The 27,385-nt window shown below is 37.1% G+C and overlaps 1 long non-coding RNA gene across 5 annotated transcripts in view; it reads right to left on the bottom strand.

The window, feature by feature from the left end:
* The window catches only part of LOC107315770 (uncharacterized), a 251,329-nt gene that overhangs the window by 36,056 nt on the left and 187,888 nt on the right, over positions 1-27,385 (bottom strand). For all 5 annotated transcript variants that reach the window (XR_014948867.1, XR_014948865.1, XR_014948866.1 and 2 more), the window contains exon 2: positions 13,809-14,007. This is a non-coding gene — a long non-coding RNA (uncharacterized LOC107315770). The remainder of the gene's footprint in view (positions 1-13,808; positions 14,008-27,385) is intronic.

A 27,385-nucleotide genomic window follows, 5' to 3' on the forward strand; every position in this document is an offset into this window, starting at 1 on the left:
CTTTAGCGATAGTACATGGAAGATCCAGATATTTGGTGGCGGTAAGAGGAATTCTATTTATTTGTTCTTAAGACAGTACAAAGCAAGATGGAACAAACCAGGCTAGGATGAAAAGCTCAAAGAAATGACTTGTCTTGAGGAAACAGAAACCATTACAGATTTTGAATTTCTTTCTTTTTTTTTTTTTTTTCCAGGGGTTAGGGAGATGGAAATTGGGTGGAGGTTGTTTACCAGTTCTTAACTGGTGGAAAGATGAGTAGACAAACAGAAGAAAGGAAGAAGGGCATCATAAAACTAAATATTAATTCTGACCGAGCCTCACAGTTGAATACATGGTTAAACCTATATAAACACATTCAACTTCTAAAAACTGAGGTGGACATCTCTTAGAAAATATTCACAGCTTCTTTCTCCAGTGTTCAAGCACCTCTCTTTGAATAATTTGCTCAACAAGCCCCTTAGCTCCAGACTAACCAGCATGATAGTGCGTTAGCTCAGAGAAAAAAGCACTGTGAGAAAAGGCTTCTCAACCCAAGACTGCTCTTCTGCTGGCCTTCTTTATAAAGCCTTGTGCAAAGGGGGCCTAGAACACTGAAAAAGGAGGAGAACCTTCTGCTGGCAGATCCCCAGCCTCCACTGAGGCTGTAGAAATTCCTTGCTAAAGCAACTGCATTGCTTTGTGTTGGACTTGCATCCATGAATCTGTCAACAGAAACAGGATTTACCCAATTAGTTGCCTTTCAGCTTTTGTGCAAGCCCTTGTTATGCAGAGACAGAGAACTAGACTGCTGGGATTTATACACTTGTTAAGGCTTCCATGAATCCTTCTCATTCAGACACTTTTACATTACTTGTCATGTCATGGGTTTTTCTTTCAAGTATTCTTTGAAACTGTCATGTCCTGTCTAATACTTATATATCCTTAGCTTGATGCATATAAGAAGATAGCAAGCACAGAATTTTTACCATACGCATAAAAGTTCCCAGCACAGCCAAAAATAACAAAAGACAACACATGAATAGGCCATGAACATTTTTTTTCCCCACAAGCTGTAAAGACTTGCTAGAGACTCAGTAATGTTACATCAAGAAAACAATTAGTATTTTCACAGTGACCAAATGATCACAGGGTCTATCCAGCAGCCCTAAAACTGCAGCCATATACAGCATCCTAGGTCACCTGTCTGATCTTCTTCAAACAGAATATACATTCATTGATTAAATGAACAGCCTTTATAACTAATCTGATATACAGTAATCTATAGGCACATCTTTTACAAATTCCTCTTGCAAAACCAGTGAGCTAAAAGAATTAAGGGGAGGGGAAGCTTCATCTGTATCGTTTGTGGCAGTGATCTGAAGGGAGGTGACAAATAGACATATAATGAGACACACAGCTTTATACTTGACAATCTCACACATAAAAAGAATGTCAAGTGTATCTGACAGAATGAAATGAAACTAAAATGTTAGCATTAATTGCTACTCAGTGCTATATTACCAGCCCCACAATCCAAATCAATTATAAGGATTTGTACCAGTTGTGAAACAAAAAGGGTTTTGGAAGCCTGTCAGCTTGAGGGTGTCATTACCTAATGCTGATACGACTGCTCTGGGTTCTGTTCAGAACAGGGAGAGTCACAAACACCCACTTCCAGATTCGCAACCAAAGTGGCACAACTGGAATATTTTGTAGGAATGCTGATAGGTGTACAGCTGAACATCACAGGTCTGAACAAAATGAACATATACTTTCCACATAGGGACCTCACATTGCTTAGAGTACCCTCCACATTCACCCCATCAAATTAACTTAGAATTACTTGTGTGTTCTGCTTTAGCAGACATCATCTTTGGTTATTAAACCTAAGACAATGATATACTGAAAAATTATGTACTTATAAAATAATATTATGTAAGTTTTGGTACCTTTAAGAAGCAATTGTGTGAGAACTTATCCAAGTTTGCTGCCTTGATGAATTATCCAAAGGATCAACTTCAAAGTGGTGACAGTAAAGACCAACTGATATAACCCTACAGTGTTGCCTGATACGTAACTTCAAGCTGCCTTTGACAATGAAAAATAAATCCATTTTAGCAACCAGAATATGAACCTTACATTATTTCCTTCCTCCACTAAGACAGAATAAGTGGTAATGGATTTAATGCATTTAGGCAGTGAGGAATATTTATATTAAGCAACAGTAGTCACGTCTCTCTCCATACATAGGTCATGTTTTTGTTCCCTCAGAAAGGTATGCAAAACTACATTCCAAACACTGCTCTTCTTCAAAACAAAAAGCATCCTCCCTTTCAAGGGAACAAGTTTCTCTCACATATGTAGAATACACAAGACAGTCTAGGAAGTGTTATGAAAAAGTAGTGTGGACAGCTGTTACTTTTTATTGGTTATTGTCTTGATGCACTACAAACTATCTAGTTTGCACCTTGAAACTCCTCGTTATTCAACACAAATAAATAACAAAGTGGTATAGACTTTGTACCCTACTAAGCTTGACAGCACACATACCCAATAAGGAAGGGAAAGGAGAATCTGTCATTAAGGCACAACTTCCTAAGTTTCCAGGTTTTGCTTCTTTCACCTGTTTTTCTTTTGGTACATACTGAAACACTGGAAACCAATCTTGTGAAGCTATCAGTATTTACCCCTGATCTGGATTCTACATAACAAAGGAAAAAGATACGTCCCAGGAAGCATAACAGAAAGTGAAAATAATCTTTAGAGAGGGATTCATATTTAGGACATAAGTAATTCCAAAAAATAATGTTTAGTTTTTCTTTCAAATCAAAGCAATTAATAACTTTTAATGGTGAAAATTAGGAGAATTCCTTTATGTCATTAGAGTTTACATAGAATTTACAAATAAGGATGTTATTTGGATGGTATTAGAGATGAAAACACCAATGTCAAAGGTGAATGAAGTACTGTTTCAACCCTATTTGATTCTTACTGCAGAAAACTGGCTTCTGATTTGCAGCCTGGGACTGATTCATCAGCACCTACTCCCCTATGAATTGAAGTTGCAATTTTTACAGATGTTGACACCATAATGCAGAGGACTGCAACAGTTTGGTAAAAATCTTTGAGCAAGTGTACCCAATCCTTCATGTTCTACAGCACAGAGATCTGCTGTCCTCTTCATCTCTCTTCACCAGTCTATGTAATCAAGGTCAACAAGATTTAGTATTTTAAAGTATTTTGGTCAGCTAAGGAGACATTAGAAAATGAAATAAGGAAACAATTTATGCTTGGACCATGCTCAGTGGAAAACATGACACAAGCTCATCACACGGTCAACCTAAGTTAATATTCATGCATTTCCATTGGTTTTCCATCCATATTTAGACAGCATAAAGATTAGCCACAAAAGACTTGTATTTTACCCCTCAAAGATATACTGATATATCAGTATATCAGTACAAAATATTGTTAAGCCCTTGTGACAGCTGGACTTACAGCCTACTACAAACCCTAAGCCCTGTGGAAAACCATGTTTTTCTTTGTTTGTTTGTTTATGTTTGTGTGTGGGTTTTTGTTGTTGTTGTTTTTTGTTTTGTTTTGTTTTTTTGGAAAAGCCATCACTTTGAAAAGACACAAAGTTTAAACAGAACACATATAAGTAACAATACTGAAAATAATAATAAACTGTATATAAGTGTAATTGAGATTATATTTGAAATCATTACATAATAGTCAAGGACCAGCAACAACTTTTCATGTTAAGTGGCACTCAGTACCTTTGGAATTTGCTTCATATGTTCAAGATGTTAACATGCTTTCCATAATTTTTCATGCTAATCAGCACAACACAGATGATTTTCTAATAAAATTACCTACATCAAACAAGAAGTTCACAGCTGTTGACTACAAGTAGAATCACTCACATATGGCCACTTCTATGCTACAAGAAAAGGCTCTGAGTCAACTGAATGCCAAAGTCACTTTGAAGGCTCAGGCCTTTCAAGGAAGATGGTAATTATTCAGAAGAGCACTAGTTCTCAGGAATCATAATACTAAGTGAAACAACAGACTCTAAGAAGAATGAATAAGAACGTTTGCCTCAGACTCCCTAAGTCACGGGGGCTAAGTAAAGTGTTGCTAAGATGATAATTGCAGTTAACTTTTGTTATAATGTTTGAGCCTATTGCATCCAGGAATTCTGATTCTTCTTTCCCTGCTTGAAATCAGCAATAATGGCTCTTGTGTAGATGCTGTTGATAGACAGAATGTACGTACGTAAAGAACCAAGCTTTTAACCTGCTTTCACACTGCACTGCTTAGTCCTTTCCTGCAAGATTTGTTTTTGCAGCTTGAGGCTGTGACTCATGGCTGATTCACAGGCCCACAGTCCACTAGCAGAGATTTCCATCCTATTTCCAGGCATCATTCACACACAGCAGGTGACAGGATTTGGCACAGGCCTCTTCTGAGGAGTAAATATTTCTATCCCGAGGGAAGCACCATGCTGGGATGCCAGTGCTCCACAGCTAGAGCTAGGACAGAGCTCCAGGAGAACACCTCTGCCTCAGTCAGCAGTGAGAGCTTACTTCCTTCCAGTAGCTGGCTGCTTAAGGTACACACCATCTGAATTTTATGTCTTGTTTGAAAAGATCATTCAAAATCAATGTGGAAGACAGTCTGGGAAAACAAGGGAAGCTGAGTAATTTCTTAAGCACGGTTATCTTTACACTGAAGAGAACACTGGGGAGTTACTAATCTTTACAAAACAAAGAGGAGCCTTGAGACATGCTGCTTCTCTCTGCAGTCCTTCAGCTGATATATGAGCCCAGAGCCTGGTCAGTGCTTCAATCCAGACAGTCTCCCTCTGGGATTCTTTGCTCCAGCTGGCTGGTTTTTTTGGTGAGTTGCAGTGGGTCTGCATGCACACCAGACAGCATTTCTAAATTCTGTTTTGCTATACATTCAGGCAGCATGATTTGAATCCTGAGCCTGAGGAAGCAACCCAGTGGAGTAATTACTGAGTCATTCATGAGTGATACATCAGACCAGGCTGTCTCAGTAGGATAGGGATCTAGCAGCAGCTCTCCATCTCTGTCCCTCCATATCCTAGCCCTCAAATCTTGCCAAGTTTTTGATAAAAAGATGCCCAAACAGCTCTTCACAGAGGAGCAAAGAGAAAACTAAAAAAGAAACCTGAATTTAGAAAGCAAAGCTGAGATACAATTTAATGAAACGGAAAGCTAACAGGTCTTGAGAGCCTTGCTCAGAGCACTGCCTGCCTGTGTCCAGCCATTAAACACAGCTGTTCCCAAGAGTGTCAGAACCTTCCTGATCTGCCATATTTCAGTGCTGCTCATGAAATTCTCCCTTCTAAAGCTGTCTGTTCTCATTTCAGATGGATACAGTATTTATTTACCTCAGGAAACAAAATTCCTGCCCAAATTGGCTGCTGCAGCGTACACAACAGCATCTCCATTTGATTCAAAGGATAAGACATACTTATGAAGCACAAGTTTTCACTTGCTTTGCAAAGAGAGATTCTTTAAACCTTTTTACTACGAGAAATTTTTGAAATAATTCATTTCCATGAAAACAGCCATTGCAAAGAGTTTGATCACAGAACAGATACATTCAAAAGAAGTTTACATTTGGGTCAGCTGAGTACCAAAACGTGCTATAATGGTTTCAAGGATGCCATCTACGGAAGTTTGAATAATGAATAATGTTGACATACAATTTATTCAGCTACTTTTTCCTATAAATTCTGAAAGAGTGGTTTTGTAAATAAGCATGATTTTACTGCTTCAGACAATATCTTCTCAGGTAAAACAAAGCCATTGTCTCAAAGAGCCAGCAAATGAACTTTTTTTCTTTCCAAAATGAACCTGCTGATTTTTCATAAACTGTTCTCAGTATTCAATCAGTTTCTGGGATTACTTCATTTCTGCAAATCCCATGAATAAGAAACAAAAAAGTAAAATTCAAGTCTGCAACCACAGGTTTCTACTTCTAGTTCCATCATTTGGGTGTATTTTGGATAGCTATTGGTATGGTAAGCACAGAACAAAACATTACTTTAATTCATCTCACTAATTATGTGCTTTAGAGAAACATGAAATCAAATTGTCTCGCAACAACTGTAGTATCTACCATAAACTGTTGTCATAAAATAGCAGCTTCTAGATTATCAGCATAAAAAAAAAAAAAAAAAAAGAGTTTAAAATCCACTGGAAAATGCAAGTAATTTAAAGACCCTTTTGAAAAACAAGAGCTACTCTGAGCAGATCAAAATTGTATTTATTATTGTAACCATGGAAACAATATAAATTCCCATCTGCTAAGGTATTCATTTGCTGCCTGCAAATGGTGAATATACTGTATTCAATAGGTGAATGAAGTAGTCACAATTTCAATAAGTAGCCAGATTTGTGATTTTGTTCCCTTTAAAACACGGAAGGGAGCTTTATGAAATATTTGGAACGAAACCACAAACTCTCAGAAATTTGCCTGGTTTCAAAGCTTTGCAACAAACCAGAAACTCAGACTGCCTTTTTAAAGGTTCACGCCAGTTCTGAAAACCAGACAGAGAGAATAAGGGAGGGGACAAAAAAGAGAAAGAAAGAGAAAAAAGACAGCTTAAATTACTTCTGTGCTATCCCATGGTACATTCCATTGATCTGGTAGCCTTGATTGAGTCCTGCTTCTACATTTCAGCTCATGTGATGTGTGACCAGAGCAGAAGAGCCTGATCAAAACCTTGCTCTGAGCTCTCCAGGCGCTCAAGACCAGATCACAGACTGGGACTTGAACTCCACAGCTTGATCTCTCTGTCACAGGCTGAAATGAAATGGTAAACCTGAGCATTCCAGAAGCACATTCAGACAGTGGAAGTTAAATTTTGAACCAGAAGGCCTAAGTCAGAAATTCAGTTGTGCACTTTTCATCACTCCTTTTTAGGCACACTTTTGAAATATGAGGCTCCTCCCTGACGCTGAAAAAAGGATAGACTTTAACTGTCTGAGAAAGCTAACAGAACTACTGAAAAAGGAGATGAGAGAGAAGAAAAAAAATTTATAAATTTATAAAAGTCACTCAATTCAATGTAACCATAAACATTTATTTTAGAGTCATTCCTTTGGGATTTTGCATATAAACTTGATGTTAAAATACAGGCATAATATGGCAAAAGGAAAGGAAGGGATATCAAAAGGAAATGCAGAATTACTTGGTGATCATCTTAATCAGTGAATATACTTGTTATTTTTCTTTGCATACAAAAGTGATGCATGATAGAAGTTTCTACTAGCCAAGATTTTTTGGAATGTTTCAAAATGTTACAATCAAAATGACCAATAGTCTCAGTTTGAAAACGCTGCACTTATTAGATCAAGGGGAAACCAGTGTTGCCAGCAGTGACTCTGGAGCAGTCAACAGGTGGAAACACTAAGTATATCTGAAGAAAATATTGACCAATTTATTTCCCAACACTGCCAGTGATACTTAATATTAAAAAAAAAAACTATCATCTCTCAAATTATTTTCAGTTATGAAAAATAAACCAAAAATTAAAGAACACAAAAGTGAAAAACAGTTGAAAAAAAAAGTTATACATTTGTTATATGCATAATCTATTTCTTGGCATTATTTAATCAAATTGCCAAGAATCAAATGTTTCTTCTTCAATCAAATGTTCAAGAGTTAAATCTTAGAACAATATCCACATCCCATGTAAAAATCACAGTGAGTTCAGATTTGCAAAATGGAATCCACTCTGCTTTCCACACCAAAGGAGTGATCGAACCAATAAATATTTTTGGTGAAAACATCCAATACAGTAAGGTAGTAGGTTGGTTATCAGACACTTCATGAAGTATGCCGAGTCAAAACCTTTTGAAAAACTTTAATCATTGTACTTTAGGATAGGGTGTGGAATCTGACGAGCCATTTGAATAGAAACATACATTAAAAATACCCTTTGTAGCTGTTGATTTATGTGTTGCCAGAGAAATGTTCCTACATGCTAATTACTGTGGTTTTACTCCCTGCAACAGAACATATTTTGGAATCAGAAACAAAAACAAACAAAACACTCTAGATTACCACTACAAAAACCCACATCCACTTTCAAGAGAGGGAGATTTTAATTTAGAGGATCCTTTCTGTACATGTAACATTGACCGTCCTCTGCAGCATAACAGACCATAAAGTACACCAAGATCTTGGTCACACACATGCCATAAAATTAAAAAAAAACAACAAACATTTGCCTTTAAAATTCAAGCTTTTCATGGACCATATTTGCAATTTTTTTTTTGTGTATCAATTTTATTTATTTGCTCTGAATGCAAAAGTGCACTTACATGTGGTAATGTGTAGTTTAATGAAAAAAGATGCATTTGGGGAGTAGCAACAGATTTTGTGGTCATATTTAAGAGTGTTAATTTGAAAATGTGTGCTATAAATGTTGATAATTTCAGAACAGACCCTGTACAACTGTTAAGTGGCAAGCACAGAACACCTACTCAAAAAGAAAAGGCAAACAAAGAGCACATCATTTCTATTACAGGCAAGCGAGATAAGAGCAGGAAAATTTCTGGGGATGATTTTGCAAATCAGAATAGAAGAATTCCTTGAAAGCCATCACTTCATCATCAACTGAGACTGGACTGTGGCACATGGGGCCACACTTGACTAACAAAGAGGGAAGTTTTCTTTCCATTGATCACTGCTAGAGAAAACAAGGCACACATACTGGTCTCTATCCTTTTTGGCATGGAGACATAAAGTCTCCATAAAGTGCACAACTGTTGGTTAGGAATTTGCATTTAGCAACAACTCCCCCAACAGAAACCTCAAGAAAAGGTAAGTTGGGATTTAAGAAAGCATCCCTCCTCTTTGAGATAAATACAAATGATTAAGTCAAGGGACGACACAATGAACTATGAGCTACTAGCAACGGTAGTTTAAGATGTCCCAGAATCTTCTCCCCATTGTATTAGTTGTACCAGGCAAGGAAATTAAATACAGGATTTCAAATACTTTAAGTATTCCTTCCCTAAAAAAAAATACTCATGCATTTTAAAAGATGCACAAGCAAAAACCTTATTCTTCTATGTAGATATTGAAATAAATTTCAAGTAAATAACAAAGCTAAAATTGAAATACAGATTTTCTGAGTAATCCTGTCTATTCCTCATGGAGACAACATACCATTACCATATTCTTGTTACTGTAAATACAGACTGGAGCCATTTGTCACATTAGCCATATAGACTTCACAATATTTTCAAACTGAATCCAAGACCTCCAAACTTTCTACATCCACTGTCTTTGTAGAAATATTTAAGTAGTGTGAATGTTAGATGAAAGTAATACAGTCTAGTAGAGAAACTAGAGAAAGAAAATCATTTTGCTTCTCTGAGATCATAGAAGAGGGGATTACAGAAAGTCAAAGGCTTTTATCTTGACTGCTCTGATTATGTTCTAATCTTTTTTAAAAATTTATTTTATAAAACACAGGAGTCGTATCTTAAATATTTGTTCTCAGTAAAAAAAATATTTAGTAGAAAAAAAAAAAAAGGTATATCTAAGATAATGCCTGCCTTAAAGGCACAGTCTATTTATAAGTCACTGTTATAAAATATATGTCAGACTATTTAGTTGAACTTGTAGTAATTCACCCAGGAGTATTTGCTCTCAGAGTACCTTTTTCTTGTGCATAAGTGGGTTATGATTTTATTAAGCTGCTACCTGCTTTTTGCCTCATCAAGAGTTACAGGCCACTCTTTCTCTGAGGGGGGTTTTTAACAGTGACGGTCTTTGAGTTAAAAGTTCATCCCACCTACCCCACCCCCCCGTCCCCATTACTTTTTTTAAAAAAAATCTCCTTAATATTTATCAGTTCTTCTGTTGTTGTTTTCTTTGTTTTTATTTTACTTCTGCTCTTCAAAACCCAGGTAAAAAAGGGGAAAAAGTTCTTATACTGCAACACTGATTTTGATAGAGATGGAGTATCCTAGCAGACATTAAATAAAGCGATTTTTAGTATCTATCCCTAGAACTCTCCCATTTTTGCATCCAAATGTAAAATCAGCTTTGCTCTCAAACCCATATCTCATGCACACAGATTCCAGGAAAGATACAGGCAAAGATAAATGAAAATTTACTTAGGTTCTCTATATTACCTGGAGCCAGGAGAACTGTCAGAGCCTCATCTTACTGATGGTATTTCTTTGTTGGGCTTGGTTCTACGATAAAGGTGATAGGTAGGAAGTAATCCCTGCTTTCAGTACTTTCCTAATGATCTATTGCACACCTCATAAACTGGCAAAGAAAGTAGAAATTTCAGGTGATCTTGCCCTACAGTCTGAGTGCAACATATACTCAGCTTGCACAACAGTAAAGAAATGTTGAGACTAAAACATCTTCATGGAACAATATGGTACCATAAAAACAAAGAAACAAACAGAAAACAACAAAAAAAAGCAAATCTTAGATTACTCTCAAAATCAGGAGCTGATACTCCTTCTCTATACATATCTAGCACAGCTTCTCCTTATTTGAGTATTGGATTTTTCATTACTGTAAGATATGTTTGTGTCCTAATAAGCTTACACCTGAGAAACACTTGAAAAATGACCTGTAATTGAGCACATACATTTGCTGAAAACAGAGCCAGAAGCTTCTTGAGGCCCCCAAGATCCATGGATATAGCCTGGACCCTGATCAAATGTTGAAGTGTGTGATAGGGCTTCAGTTCTTAAAGGACAATTGTCCCACAGATGTCCAAGGAGACACTTCAATACGTGTATGAAATAGCACAAGCTTACATATCTGCCATTCTTCCTTTCCATGCGCCATGATCATAGACTGTCATCCAGTGGAAGCCAGATGGAAGTCCAGGTAGTGGTGGGTAGATCCTAACAATGCTGAGCAACATTAGTATGGCAGTAATATAGACTGAAGGAACAGGGAAAGGCATCAGAGAGGTATTTTTGGAGAGACATGAACATCCTGACAGTCAGTGTGTTCCTTGGAATTGCCACAGAAAGACAAGTCTGGACAAAGCCGTGACTGAGCCAGCTGTCTGAATGCTTTCAAGAGCTCAAGAAGAGCAAATTGCTTTGATAAAATCACTTAGCTGGATTTGCAAAACGTGGCACTCAAAAGCGAAATGCAGAAAGAATGGGAAGAACTTATGCGATATCCTCATCTAAAGAAAAATCTCTCTGTCTCTGTATTCTGGAGCAGCTCCTAAATTCTAGCAAGTACTTGGCTGAAGAACAGAAATCAGGAAAAATGTTGATCCACTGCTAGTTTTAGTTACTTTAGCAGTATGGCAGCAGGTCACTACCAGAGAGTAAAGTATATACTAGCTCAGGACTTGTTTTGAGTCAGGTAACGAGGGGAGAGCGCCAAGATTTCTCACTGTAAAGAGAAAACTAAAGGGCTTACGTAGCCACTTGGATCTGCACGAAAACACAGTAAATATGAAATAACTAGCAAAACAGACCTGAAATACAGCTTATGGAAGGAGGGAAATTCCAAACTACAGTGTCAAAAGCACATCTCCTGCATGTATATGCTCAAGAGATTCACCTGCCACAAACTCATGCTTAAACATTTATATCCCCATTGGACAGCCATATGCAGCTTTACTAGATTCTGACTTACCACTTCACCTTAAAATTCATGTTTATATTAACAAAAGGCACTACAGGAAGGAAACTGAAGAGATCTAATACCAGGCAGCAATGCGAACTTGGCTTACAACCACCAACACAGAAAGCAGTTTTAGATACCTTCTAAACAACTTGCGAATGATTAAAATGAACAAATGGGGAAAGAAAAAAAAAAAAAAGCCACATCAGCCAAACAAAATTGAGATAGATTTATTTCTGACAGTGTGAAGAAGTTGCATTTATCAAAATATGCTTTATTTTAAACTAAGAAAACCTGCACATGATACAAGAGTATGTAATACTATCAAGAAGGAAAATACAATGGTAATATGATTAAGTTTATGGCTGATCATAATTAAATGAAATGAAAAATAGCTGGTCAAGATGCTTTCTAGAATTAAAGTGTGAAAGTCTATGAACATACTGATCTTGGCCAATTCAAAGTGAGAGATATTGATTGTTCTAGGAAGAGATGCCATTAAGGCTGACATCTGCATTGTATACATTCAGCAATGTGGAATCACAGAAAAAATACTTGCTAACATTCATTTTTCACACGCACACATACATACAAAGAAAAAGAAGAAAAACAGCTTACTTTTACAAAGGTCTAGTATAATTAATCCAGCAACTTAACCAAGTGCTGGAAGAGCAGTTAGGATATCCCTTAGAAAAATAATACAGTGCTAACTTGCTGCTATGGAAATCTCATCTAGTCAGTAATCAGGAGGCCAAAGAGCAGAGACAAGCAACAGAACCTGCTCCATCCTTCTGGGTTACAGAAAAAACCAACACATGTAGACCTTTCAGAAAAGACCAGTACACTACCAAGACATGACAGAGAAGCTTCGGAGTCTAAATTAAACCTCCTACAGGGGTTGTGTCTAGTCGTGCAAGGTCAGTATGTTGATCTTTTGTTCTGACTGCATTTTGGAGTGAATCAGTCCCTGAATTTGAAGGCAGTATAAAGCAGGAAGAAAGAAGGCAAAGATGTACACATAAAGGACTTGAAATTCATACCCTTTCCCTTTCGATAAAGTCTGAGTAAACTCTTCCAATGCGTAGGTTATTAGCTGAAATCCATTGTTCCTGCCCAGATAGATACACTCGTACCTGTCCCCTCTTAACATTTCTGGGTCCTTTGCTAGTCACTAATAGGTAAAGTTGAACTATAGATAGATCCTAACATAACACACTGAAGTAATAAGTTAATGACTCCCCTTCCTGACACACAAGATAGAAAAAAGGTACTGATAATTCGTGTTAGAAATGACTAAAAGAAAACCACAGCAGCAGTTTCTTTTTGTGACATGATAAGGCTTTAAACTTCACATCCGTTCCCAAGATTTACCAGCCTTGCCACTAATAATGATTCCTCTTTGGAAACAAAAACAACAAAAAGATCATGACCTTGTTGTTATTCCTAAAACAATAAGATTTTTTGGTGTGCATTTTCCATAGTGGAAATACCTGGTATTAATCTCACACTGTATACCATGCATCTATTCCACTCCTGCATCACCCAATTGTTTCTGTATCAGTATGAACAGAAATAATTTTTTTACAACAAATATGCAAAGGGGTATTTCTCAGGCTCTTGTATTTCCAGGAAACTTTTTTTTTTTTTTTTTTTAACAAGTTTGATATTTATAAGAGGAGCTGAGGTAACAAAGGTGAAGAATATTGAAAATATTGAAGCTAGAAGAATACAGGATCAAATCTGTGGAAAGTGCAAGCTAGTGCAGCTTCCCTAGTATTTCTGCAGTTAGATCGTGGAGAGGGAGCCTGTTTTGCTGTGCTAATACACAAGAATCACCATTCCAGATGAAAAACATGATCTATGCTACACTTCAAGTCATGCATATTCAGGGGACAGCATAATTGTTTTGCATTAGGTACTTGGAGACTTCATTCTAGCCAGTCACTATTTAGAAATCCTGAGGACTTTAAGGATTGTAGTGTCACATCCATTACGTTTTGGTGCTTATAAGAGCTTATTTGACTTGTTAGAAAATGTCCCATATTGTGCAGTTATACAATTGCACAGTTACACAACCAACAGATAAACAAAGGTTAAACAGATGATTTGTACAAAAGATTATTGTGATAGAAAGATAATCTATGATACATGGAAAAACACTCACCAGTGTTGAAGGCTTGCAGTAAACTCCACAAAGGAACAATCTCCAGAGAAAGAGACTCTGCCTTAGTGGTAGTCAGCTCTTAAATGAGATCTGGGAGGGGTCGAGCTTGGCTCCTTCGGGTAGCACAGCTGAATTACCTTCACCTGTGCTTCCATAGACATCTCATTGCTTGCCGCATGTGGTTAATCAGAGGTTCAGGCTGTGATCAACAGTTTCCCATACACATATGAAAAAAAAATAATTAATTTCTTGAATAAAATTCCCCCCCACACCCCCCAAGGAAAAATGGTTGTTAGTTAGATTATTCTGTTACTCCTCATGTGTGATATTATAATTTCATAACTGAAATTAGAACTGTGAAAATATTTAGAAATATTAGATTGAAAAAAAAAAAGTTTGCAACAGTTCTTTCAGTGGAGAAATTGAATGTTCTGTGGCCTACTAAATATAGACAGAAAGACGACTGTATTGCTGGCAAGAAGCCTTCTGATAAAATTGAAAGCCACTGATGAATTTCAGCAAGAGAAAAAAAGAAAAGCAGATAAGATAGTTTATACAACATGACAGTCTCTCAGGAAAAACTGTAGAGATAGCACAAGTTGCAGAAATCTATTTCACCATCCCCCATTTACACAGTATCATGGAATTTGAGCGTGAAACTTGTTATAAGGAAAATATTGTTACTGATAAAAGTGTGGCATTTAAAATCAGACAGCAGACATCTAAACAGCATCATTTATATCAATAACTTTTTTTGAGCTGATTAATAGTTGCCTTAAATGATTTTTGTTATGTTCTCACAGACTAAAAATCTTGCCAATATATATTTTACAATAGGCACTCATTTGCTTTCAGTAAGAGTAAATTCTGAGAAAAAAAAAAAAAAAGAAGAAAAAAAAGAAAAAAAGAAAACAAAAAACATATCTGATGAAAAGATAGACATCGACAATTTTCTTTTATCATAAAGGTATTTTCCCCACAACTTCTGATATCCGTTTTGAGTGGAGTAAGTTATCAATGTACATCGCTACAGACTCATGAAGATACATAAACATTACTAACTTCCATTATCTTTCCTTAAACTTCAGTTTTTTTACTTGTTTTAGGCTGTACACTGTCTGTACTCCATTAGCTTTCTATAGATCTCCTTGCCAAGTACTCTACCTCTGTATGCTGTGTGGTACATGGGGACTAGCAACAGTATTGAAGAAAAGGCAAGGTACAATTAATTTCTACTTCAGTCTTTGAATTCTCTCAAATTAAAACTTATCACCAATAACTTCAATGTATTGCACTATTAATGCTTTATTAATTCAACATTAACCCAATTTTAGCACTATAAAGGCTCCTTATTTGCCTGAAAGAGGCTTTTAGCAAGATTCGGGAGCATGAAAAAAAAGGAATAACACTGATATAATTTGTAACTAGCTTCTTTTAAGGATGATTTCTTAGATATTTTTGTCGTAGCTCCCAATTTATTTCTGAGGGTAACTAATCCCGTGGAATTTGAGCTGTATTTCTTTTACTGAAACAACAAGGCTGTTGCTTCTCTCAAATGGAACTTTCCCTTTTGTTCAGTTACATATATATTTGAAAATGGTTCCTAACTAAAGCCCTCACATACCAAGTCTTACAGTACAGTACTACTTATGGCACTGCTGTAATCCAGTTGTGAAGGATGTTTAAGAGGCCTATGGACTAAATTTCATTAATAAAATAGGTCTGATTTAAGCACATTGTTGGAGGTCCCTTGTGCCTTCCTTTCAGCATAAAATACATCACAATTTTCAGAAGCCAAAGAGAAAGTAGAATGAACTCTGCATACCTAGCATAGCAAGCAAAAATACATTAAGCATGATGACTCCTTCTTATTACAGAACCTGAACATATAAAATCAGGAATTCCGATGTAATTCTAGTGTTAACACTGAACAATAAGACTAATGATTTAAACACAGTACACAGGCTCAAAAGCAGCAAATCTGTACCTTCAGCATAGTTGCCTCGTATCTTGTTTACTAGACCTTCACAAGAATTGCCAGAAGTGCTTTACTGGTGCTGGATACATTTTTCCCTGCATCCTTTTTCTTCTCCTATGCATCCTACTCAGAATCCCTCAGTGCAGAAAGGAAGAAACCTCTTGCTCCCCTCTTGCCTCTCACTCTGGGATTGAAAACTAGTCTTGCTAAGGTAGAATTTCTCTTTGGGACAGATGTACAATATCTAGAATGCTGTGATCTGAACCACTTAGGAATAAATCCCACAGTAACAGAAGGTCCTGAATTCTTACAATTCCCTTTGCTGCAGAACACTCCCTAGACGTGCCTCTTTTCAAGCTGTTACCCAGTTCCCTCTCCCTCGTTTCCACCACCACACTATCACCTCCATCTTGGCATTTCATCCTCATCCTGCACAGTTTTTCCCATTGCCATTTCATTATCAGTAAACAACATCCAAATTGACACAACTGATGGAGTACTTCTCCTTCGTGTCTCCCTTTTCTGAATTTCCTCAATAAAATTCATTTCCACAGACATAACTGTGCTCCCCTTGTATTGTGCAATGAACACCAAGTGGTGCTGCAGTTGGCTCCGAGCAGCAAGCTCCTTAGCAATTGGCAGTGTTCAAGCTGTCAAGTGGTTTAAGTCATTTCTGAGTGCTGGTTAAGGAAGGTCACTTATTGACAGGGGGTGCCCTGCCATGTGGTGAAGAGAAGTCACGAAGAATTATATAAGAAAGGCAACATTTCTTTATGAAAAATTTCTTTAGCCAACAGATGTAGACAATCCTCTGCAAAGGTTCAGAGCAGGCTGCTGGAGTGATAGATTTCAGGAGTGGGTGGTTCATTTAAGAGATTCAGTCTAATTTCTGTTAGGAAATCCTCTTACATAACCAGTATATTTTTAAATGCACTTGCGGATTTGGGTATTCCTTGGTCTTGAGGTTCCCATTTTAGTAAGCTTTTAAAGAAAATCATTTTTTCATAAGAATGATATTTTTTCTAGCACTTTCTGTAAAAAAGAGAAATAGGCCACTTGGATTTATGTCAGACTGGGAACACAGAAACAGATCTTAAAATATCCTAAATCAGGTAGCTCTCCAGTGTATGGCATTGAGGCAGCAGCTCCAGCCATCATGGTGGGAGCACAATGGAGGAAGGGCTGCCAGCCCTGCTGCCCACTGCAGGGGATGGAGCTGCCATGGGGCAGAAGCTTTGGGGCAGGACTGGGAAAGCTGAGCATGGCTGAAGATTTGTGAAAAACAACTTATCTTCTCCTGGGCATTACAAATAATAGACCAAGGGACCAGCCCTTTCTCTCCTTGAAGGTGATGAAAATTTTACCATTCAGAAGAAGAACTTGATACTGAAACACTTTTAACTTTGAATACGTAGCTTAATTTTCTTGTTCCACAAATAATTTACACTATTACATTTTACCATTTACCATTAGTCTGGTAAAGTGAGCTTAAAAGCCAAAGAAACATAATAACCTCTAACAAAGTGTTTATTTACACCTCCAGAGTGATAGAAAGTAGCCTTATTGCGAGTAAAAAATAAAGTCTCACATATTGGCTTTTTTTTTTTTTTTTTTTAATTAACAATCTCCGTGGCTACAACAGAGAAATTAATTACGCCTGGCCTTACATCATACTCAATGTGTGCTGATGCAAATGCACCCTATTTTAATTCCTCTGAATGTTAATAATAGAGTAAATGAGCACTAGATTATGTTATACAAAAGCAATGGAAGTAATTAAACTTCATTTAATAAAATCATCAGGGATACGGAAGCATTAATGACTTCTATTCTTCCTCTGCAGGGAGTGGAAGATGTGTTGGTACATAGAAGCCTGAGCAGCACAGAGATGAGAGCAATGTAAATATATAAACAGGAATGCTAAGGTAAGTAGTGTATCATACATGAAAAGTCTCGGAGTGAAAGCCCCAAGCTACAATAAATTATTTACTTCAAAGCACCACGAAATAGTACTATCTCAGGCAAATGACAGCAAAAATATTTTCCATCCTCTGAGAGGCAAAGCATCAGCACTGAATTACTTTTTAAGTGCAAAGCTGGTTAAATGTTGTGCTAACAATGTTTGAGAAAAATTGTTTGAACTGCGAATGGCTGTTCACTTTGTGCAGGCTTCTATCCCTTCCTGAATTTATATTCACAAACAGCATTGTATTTGTATGACTGTCTGGAATTGCTGCTAGCTCTGTGAATGCTCTCACTTGGCCACAAAACCATGTATTCATTTTTTATGAACATGAACACTGGCTGATCACCATTTACATTTCTCATTTTCACACATCCCCAATCATTATTTTTCAGTTAAAATTATATATATACAATATCTACAATATTAAAAATATATATAAATATATATAACATTTATATGTTATGTATGGTATGCATACAATTATATAACAACCATCTTGTAGTGAGAAGAAAGGAAAAATACTGTCTAACTTTGTTGATCAATGTCACATCACAATTAGTAAAGACTAGAAACTGCATACCAGAAGGATAATTTATAACCAGGAGGTAGATTTGAAACAAAAAATGAAAACAGCAAATCCCACACATTAACAGTAAGTAGCATTTTATCTTCATTGAAGTAACAGAACCCACTACTTCACCACAACAGCATTTTTTCAAAGCTCCCCATGGGTATTAAACCTCCAATGAAACCAAGAATCTGCAGAAGATAATTTAAGTCATAATAAATATTTATTTTACTTCACATTAAGTGGTTTTATCATGTGTCCTGACTGCATGTAAAGGACTAATGACAGCTGGTGGTAGCACTGTTTCTGAATGTATTTTTTTTTTCCCCACAGAAAAATCTTCCCTTACATATGAACCAAAAAAGGCCTAACCAGACAGACTTCAGCAAAATGTTTCAGCTCTTTAAAGCTTCTCCATAAGTCCGCTTAAAAATTATTTTCACTAATTTTCCAGACAGTGCACTACAGTCTAATTCAGTGGAGGTGCAACTCAGCTGCTGTGGCTTGCCAGTATGCTAAGAAAGAGATCTACCTTCTGATTTTTCATGAATAAAGATAATGACCAGTAACTAATGAGAGAATCTACCTTTTGAAAAAATATATAGAAAAACAGTTTTTAATATTTTGCACGTCACCATTTTGTAGATCATCACATTAATGGATGAGATTTTCTTTAGTTTCCCCCACCTCCCCCATTTCAGCCCCTTTCTTTAAATGCATAATCTTTTTGATGCTTAGCTCAAGTTTAATCCATATTTTCAGCCAACTATGTTAAAAAGCCCCAACAAGATTTTGTGGGGGAGTTGAAAGGATTTGTCCTGAGTTCAGCCATATCCACATCCAGCACTTTCTAAAAAGTCACAAACTGAGCATAAAGCATCTGCTGCACAGTAAGTAGTAGCTAATTTGTGAAATGAGGCTTTATGTGATTTCCTAGAGAAAAAAATAAAAGCTTTTATGAAAATTAAATGTTGGTATTAATGATCATAATGTCTAGCAGAAATATCAATACATTTGGCATAGATATGACCATTAAGAAAATGTATTGAGACTGTGACATACATCAATGTTTTGTTCTGTAAACACCAAAAATAAATAACAATAAATTTTCACCTCTGCCAAGGGGCTCAGCACTCTGCAGCAGTGGTGCCTTAGATCTGCCTTTCTCCATTCCACAAGAAATAAAGCCAGGAACCAGCAGCTGCCATCTGACCCCCATTTCACAGGCCAGAGTTCAGACATCCCTCCAGTTCCCTGGAGTTACTTTTAGTCTGCATCACTGTGATCAATATCTGTCCCCACAAGTACAGCAAGGGGTGATTTTCCTTCACTTGACGTGCAAAGAAAAAGGGGTCATGCTAGGAACACCATTCTCTTGAGGAAAGACAACAGCAGAAAAATAACAGCGGGGAAATGTTCAATCAATCCAGCAGCATTAAGGTGGCACATCAATTTGTGCAGCATGGGTTGTCCCCATGTGGAAGCTGGCATCTGTACCATTGCTTATCCAAACAGTTTTCACTTACTGTGTGAGCAACAAGAACTCACAGTATCTAGGACCCCGCTCTCCGCTATGAGCAAGCTGTATTATTATTTCTATGACAGGAGAAATCTATTTAAAGCTTAAGGTAGGCTGGATAAAAGTCAGGAGCTCAATCAATAACAGGACTCCTTTCCGCTTGTATTAAGAAGTGATTGAGGAGCTGTAAAAGGCAAGCTGGATAAAGACAATTTCAACAACATTGCTGAACTGCTGAGAGACAAAGCCTGGCTCGTTTAGCTCCCTCTGATCAGGAATTAAGCATCTCCTGCTTTGTCAAATAGGCATTGCAAGAAACAAGATTGTGGAAGTGCATGAGAACTACTAATTAGTCTTGTAATTGTAATGGTGCTGAAGGAAACTTGTCCTGACTAGCAAGCTTCAGGAGTTACCTCAGATTTACAGTATGTCAACTGCATTATTATTAGGATGGTGCTTTTATATTGCTGTTCTTCCCACTAAAGGGCATCTGTTAGACTAGATATAGTAAATAGCATCTATTTTGAGAAACTCTTTACATTTCTCTACTTGAAATATTGATGAAAAACTCTTACAATAGCATATCATTCTTAACCAGAATATTGCAAAACTGCTCACTCCTAAAATAATCCTCAAGTTAAAAAAATTACAGAGGCTTTTAAGAACAGCAAGAAATAGTACTTAAAAGAGCTAGTGCCATTGGTATGACTCATTTCAGAGTCTCCCTGATGAAGTTCTCCTTCAACACAGGTTGTCCTCAGCTGCCCTGGTGCTGCAGCATACCTGGTGCGTAAGGTACCCACAGCTTGGGTAACCTTTCCAGTTCTGCCCAACAGAAGAACAAAGGGTTGATTGTCAGCTGCTCAGTCTGAACAAGGTAGGTGAAGGAGGTGTGTGATCTCACAGACTACATATTCTCTAATCTACAGATGCAGCCCGACATAGTATGGATGGAGAATTAGATGCAGTCCTCACAAGTAGTTTTTGGTTTCTTCATTTTTTGTGGGTTGAAAACAGATTCTCCATAAAGTGAATTTTACTTTCATAGGTCTTTACAATCTTGCAGATGGGCTCTTCCATGCAATTTGTCAATAATGACTACAAAGGTGAGATAGGCAGCAAAGAACTGTTCAGATTTCAGCCAACACCAAGCTAAATCATTAGTTCTTAAATCACTTTGAAAGCTTCCTCTTCCACTTTGCCATCAGAGTACACAATATGTAGCAGATGTTATTAATTTCTATTGTGCGTCCTGGCATTCATTGTTGGCTCACAAAGTGACTACTGTTTTAGACTACAGTATAGGAAGAAATCAGTATTACAGTGAAGACTTAACCAATTTTAAAAGCAATCTGTTGCCAAATAATTCTTGAACTTTTATAGGAGTCTCAATTTTAAACCATTAGCACAATTTTAAGAAATTCACATAGGTTTTAGTGGACTAACTGAACCATACAGGATTCTCTGCATGGATCACAGCTCATTTATTTTCATATTTGGCTGCACATAATCAAGGAGAATGGCATTTTTCATGTTTTCTTTTTACAGAGCTTTATAATATAAAGCAAAGATTTCTCATTTAGTCTATCAATTTAAGGTAGTTTTTAGAAATCTATGTAGATTTAAAGAAGATATTTCTACAGATGTAAAAAGGTGCTGCTCAGAAGATCCATGCAGAAAAGATCTGGTAAAGACAAAATAGCAGGTCATCTTCTAACAGCTTTACAAGACTGTTTACTATCACTAATATATTACAGTAAGCATGCCAATGCCATTCAGATACAGCCCTAGCCTTTGCCCCAGAGCAAAATACAGAATGTGAAAAGTTGACCTTACAGATATTAGTAGTCTACATTTGTCTTATATACTTTTTTTTTTTTTTTTTTTTGGTTCATTTTCATAGCCTTTACTCATCCAAGTAGTTTTTTTTCCTGCTTTCAAAAGAACTGTTTCCAGAATACCAATTCCAGTGTGGTTAAGTAGGTATTAAAGGTTAAATGTGTCTTTCTATGCCAACTAATTCAAAACACTAAGAAGAAGCAAATTCCAGGTGAAGACATACAGAAGCAGAAAGCTTTGAGAATATCACAAGATTGCAACCTGGTAGGATTAAAGAAAGCACATGATTTCAATGTAGAGTTGTAGAACAGTGAACCTTGGAAGATCATTAACTTCATCCTCCTGTTGAAAAAAGGATGGATGAGATTATTTAGTGCCCTGTTCAATGGCATCTTTAAAACTCCCAGTGATGGGGACTCTGCCATGTCTTTAGGGCAGTTGTTCTCAGTGCAAATAATTTCTTTCTTGTATGTATGTTTGGAAATGGGGTCACTACTTATTTGTACAAGAATCTATTCACAGTAGGCCTGAAAAAAAAAAAAAAAAAAAGCTAAATAATTTCAATTAATACAAACTTAACAGGGATAACTTTAAGCAAAATTTTAAAAAGTGCATAATGAATACTGTTCACGTAATTTTTTTATATCTAATGGTACAAGCTAAAATTTAAACATCTTGTCAGGTTTTAGTGACAGTGACTATGCATTCTCTGTTGCAATGATCAGGCTTCAGTTATAAGACTCTTCATATCCCACAGCCCCAAATATCTGCACTGTAAGGCAGAAATTATTGTATATTGATGAAGCATGACACCCTTTCATATCGCGTATCTTAGTCTAGTTTATTAAACATGCTCTCTAAAAGGAAATCATGAACAGACGTGGCTGCATTTATGAAAACTAAAACAAGCAAACAACAAACAATGAGCATACAACCAAATCACCCACATGATCACCTACTGCTTCTTGAATTACCCTGTACATATATAATTAAAATAGAAAAAAAAACACCACAAAATAGAGCATAGGAGACCTCCTCAGTGTTTCACATTCACAACTGCAATACCATTATCAGTACTTCAGCAGATGTGCAAGAGGAAGAAATTAAGCTTTGCTCCTTTCACTGAGATATAAAGTACTGTCAGCTGAGCTACTCCTGTATACTGATCGAGGCCATCCATTTCCTGCTAGATGATAGCCACACACATATTCGAGGACAGAGATTTGATGCTGCTGTTCCAATTTCCAAGAGTGAGTATTACTAAATGAAGTCTTTAAGCAGTTTTTACCAATAATGACCACGTTAATGATCTTCCCCACCAAAAAATATGTGAATGCAGACAGCATCTATTTATTATTGAGCACAGGGAAATTGGTGCTAAAAAGCTTACCAAATCTGCATATGAATGACAGTGATCTAGGCAATGGCATTTCAATCCAGTTTAAGCATTTGCAAGACATCCATTACCCTGATACGCAAGTGGTTCATAGACATTTGTGAACCAGTGTTATTTACAGAGGCATTTTTGCTGAATGCATGCATTTGGGCAAGACAGTTCATAGATATTCTGTATGAGAGTTTTCCTGACTATGCAAAAACACTTATAGGAAGAGGCACATTTATATCCAAGCAACATGAACTGATGCAGCTCCTTCCTGTATGCTGCAGCCAGGAGACAAGACAAGGTGTACAACCAGGGATGAGAAGCCCTCACTCACCCAAGCTATCTTAGGAAGTTAGAGTACCTATCAGGTCAAGGTTAGCTGGGTTTAATTAGATGCTGCTAACATCAGTTATACCTGATTTTTTGTTTTGCTGTTATGTTCACAAATACAAACTAGAAAGTATAGCTGTCTGAGATGATGTTTTTAGCTTTTAATGTTATTTTAGATTCATAATTGAAAATCTCAGGGTAGAACTATTTCCTCTCTGTTTCCCACTAGAAACACTCTAACTAGATGCTAGGTCCTAAATTGGTAAAATTTGTTTCTCTAGAGAAGAGATAAGGTACATTTTGAAGCAATGGAAGGTACATCAGCAAAACCCCATATGGATACTTCTATTTTGTGCAAAATACCTTCAGAATGGGTTTTGGCAAGGGTAAGAGAAGCTACTCTTTCAGTACAGTCCAGGGGATTTACATCTGCTGAATTGTTTCCACAGAAAAACATAAAAATCAGCTGATGAAACAGTTGACAAAAGCCCTTAGTGCAGCTATTTTCATGACTTCCAGTGTTGGTTCAGGTGGTTTCTTACAGAGTACCTCTTGTCCGAGAGAACATAATGATGTAGAAGCTTTTATTCTGGTGGTGTGAAACAAAATGAAGGAAAAGAGGAAACTTCAGAAGGAAAAAAAAAAAAAAAATCAGGAAAAGACTTAGGCTAGAGATTATGCGGTATGGGTGCTCCCGCTACATTTAAACATATGTTTATCTGCCACTTGTGAATATAAAAGAACATGAGATTTTCTTTTGCAGCATGAAAATATAGGAAGGTGGTTATCATGAGCCAGGCCCACAGTAAACTAGCCCCACTCAATACACTGGTAATTGTTAATTACCTTTGCAAGTGCTCCAGAAGCACATTCAGAAAAGGCCAAAAGCACATTCAGCAAGGCAAAAGCCCATTCCCTTCAGACTTGTATCTTATGGTTCAGTCATATGATTCTGAGCCCCACAGATCCAGCTGATACTGTAATAGAGACTGAGTTGTGAGTGGGTTTGAGGGCTTGCCCTTGACACTTGGTGCTTGGATTCAGAAATAACATCTAAAATCTGGATTAAAAAAATGGAAAAAAAGGAGGAAGAGAGGAAAATACCAGAAATAATCTATACTTGCTTACATGTATGGATTAGTCATTCTATTGGATGCTGTTAATCTAAAAAACATAGACATATATACTTATGGGTACATGGAGAAAACTATACTTAGTCCAGTTCACAGATATAACGTTTTAGAAGGGTGTGGATGTCCATGATCAGGAAAGTATTGTAGCTTATAAATTCATGTTTATAGTGATCAATATTTAGCAAAGCTTACTGTAACACATAGGAAGTTTAACTGACATCAATACAGACTTTGTCAGTCACTCACGACCTAAGCCTGTGTTTAGCTGACCTGGATGCACAGAAGGATGAAGCTTGCAGACAGGCTTAGGGAATATATCTGTTAATGGCTTGTCATTTAAGAGCAAAAGGAGATGGAATTAAATTTCTATTCAGTCTTAATATTCTTTTTTCTAAAACTTAAATACAAACTACATTCATATTAGAAAAAAAAAAAAACAAAACAACACGAGATTTCTTCCAAATTTCCCTCCTTAGGGGTAGGTTCTTTGCTAGTGAAAATTTTCATCATTCAAATGAGTTGCAGCTGCTTACACCAGCTAGAATCCATACGTTTATCATCTCCATTATCTAGATAATACAGAAAATAATCTGTTTAGAATTTTCATTTCCAAAACAATGTCACATTGCAATCCTCACCAGAGTCAAGAGCCTCCCCAAAGCCATGCAAGAGGAAAAAGCTGTAACCTTTCAAGATTTCCAAGCTGTGTGATAAATAATACTGAACTAATAATAACTCAGAGAGCAAAAGGAACACTGTCTTATTTTTTCTGCTTTAGGGGAAATAATCTAGGTAGCAGATCTTGTCATGATTTTAGTGCTCATTTTCAGTTTTGCAGGTTTCTCTGTTTGTGCTTATGGATTTTAATGACTCTTGCAAGAGAAATAAATTGTATTTCCATGGGAGCATGGAGCCCGGGCGTTGGGCAAATTGCAAAAGATGATGATGAAATCTGGAGTAAGCTCACAACATGCTCCAGGTCGTGATGTTTTAAAAACATTCCTTTAGTAATAAAAATCAAGTCCTTAAGTTCAATCCCTGCAGCCTACGTGAAAGCAAAAACATACACAGGATTGTTCTGGTTTGATTTATTGTGCTTTTGCCTACTGAAAAACTTAATGCGAGGAGCTTGCCACGGTCAGTGCTTCTGCTTTCAGATTTCTTTATGGAGAATAAAAAAAAAAAAAACAAAAAGGAGAAAGCAAACTACATTTTTAGTTTTTAAAGGCTCTGGCACAATGCCAGTCACTAGGCATTCAAGAGGTGTACTGTAATCCATTCAGCTGGAACATAAAGTTTTGTTAAAGGTATGCTAGCATATTCTGTACTGGCTGTGTTAATCAGTAATGTTCCATTAAATTGGCCACTGTCATATTAAAGAAAGACCTACACACTCTGTGCTCCCTTGTAATAATAATATTCAACAATAATTATAGCGATACCAAGGTGTAGGTGGTCCAGTTTGCAAGAATAGCACAATATTTCTCTTTAATGGTGACTTGATCAAACATGTCTGAGCATTTTGTTGAGGCTTGAAGGGGATTATGATAGCTGACATAAGATGAGATAATTTGCTGACAAAGTTTTTCCCTCTTTAAGAGAACACTTATCCTTCTGTGCAAGTGTGTGTGTACACACAGGCAGCCTCCTCTCATAGAGAGCCCTCATGCAGCCGCAATGAGGCAGCAGGGAGGCTGAGTGCTGTGGGGAAAGCAGGGATTACAAGACTGAGGCTGGGAGGAGCTCTTGCAAACAGGAGAAGAGTGAGGCTTCTGCCTGCAGCTGGAGAAATAGTGGCTGGGACAAGGCAGATGCAGCTGTTTTGTGCTGTGGGTCCAGCCCCACCTTTGGGCCACCATTCCTGCTGTGCAATACAATTTGCCACACACTGCTTATGTAGCACAGCAGTATGCAAAAGCCAGAACAGGACAAAATGATCCTATCAATGAGGCAACAAACTTCCTCATCCCTGCTGCCCCACAAGAGTGGGGCTCAACCACCATCAGCAAGTTCCTCACGGTGTTCGTGGCAGGGTGTGGCATGAATTGCCCATCTGCAACTCTCATCTGTATCAGCATGGAAGGTGATGCCACAATTGGAAAGAAGACTGCCATTGCCAGAATATGAAGCTCTAAAGAAATGGCATGAGTAGTGGGAGCTGGAGTTATGTTTTTGATGTTATGTACTTATAAAATGAAAGAAATTTAGGGTTTTGGAAGATTTTCTAGAAAACAAACACCAGGGACTGGAATCTCAGGAGACCAAATAGCCCAGCCCTACTCGAAACAGAGCCAAGTAGAGCCAGTTGCCCATTGCTGTCTGGTTTGGAATATCTCTGACACAACCTCTCTGAAAGGAATTCTATTCTCTCTTCCACATCTCTCTCTTCTTTTCCAGCAATACCTCTGGCCACCTTATGAGAAAAGCCTGGTATGGACATATGCACAGATGATATCTTGAATAAACTGAAGTGCATGGAAGAAGTGGACCTGGTGGCTTAATGCACCTGTGCATCATGTTACTGATACTGGGGCATCATACAGAGACAGTGGGTTTTCTTCAGCTGTGCATGGAAGGTAAATCGGATCACTGCTTTATACCCGAACTTCTTCACTCAGTTCACAATGTAAAAGTGAACTTGCATCAGGACTGAGTTAAGTCAGTCAGTATTTATTTTTTATATAGAACAAATCAAAATTAGGATTCTGACCATTTTCAGATGCCTTATCCTCTTTTTGAAACAACACTACATCTGAAACTAGCTGCTCTATTTCAATGAATTGTTGTATTAAATCAGTGATAGTGTGGATCTGCTGCCTCTAGTGTTTTGCAACATAAAACAGTCATTATTAATCACAAC

This window comes from Coturnix japonica, chromosome 8, assembly GCF_054131305.1.
Source record: "Coturnix japonica strain WE chromosome 8, WE-NBRP24, whole genome shotgun sequence".
NCBI classification, from domain to species: Eukaryota; Metazoa; Chordata; class Aves; order Galliformes; family Phasianidae; genus Coturnix; species Coturnix japonica.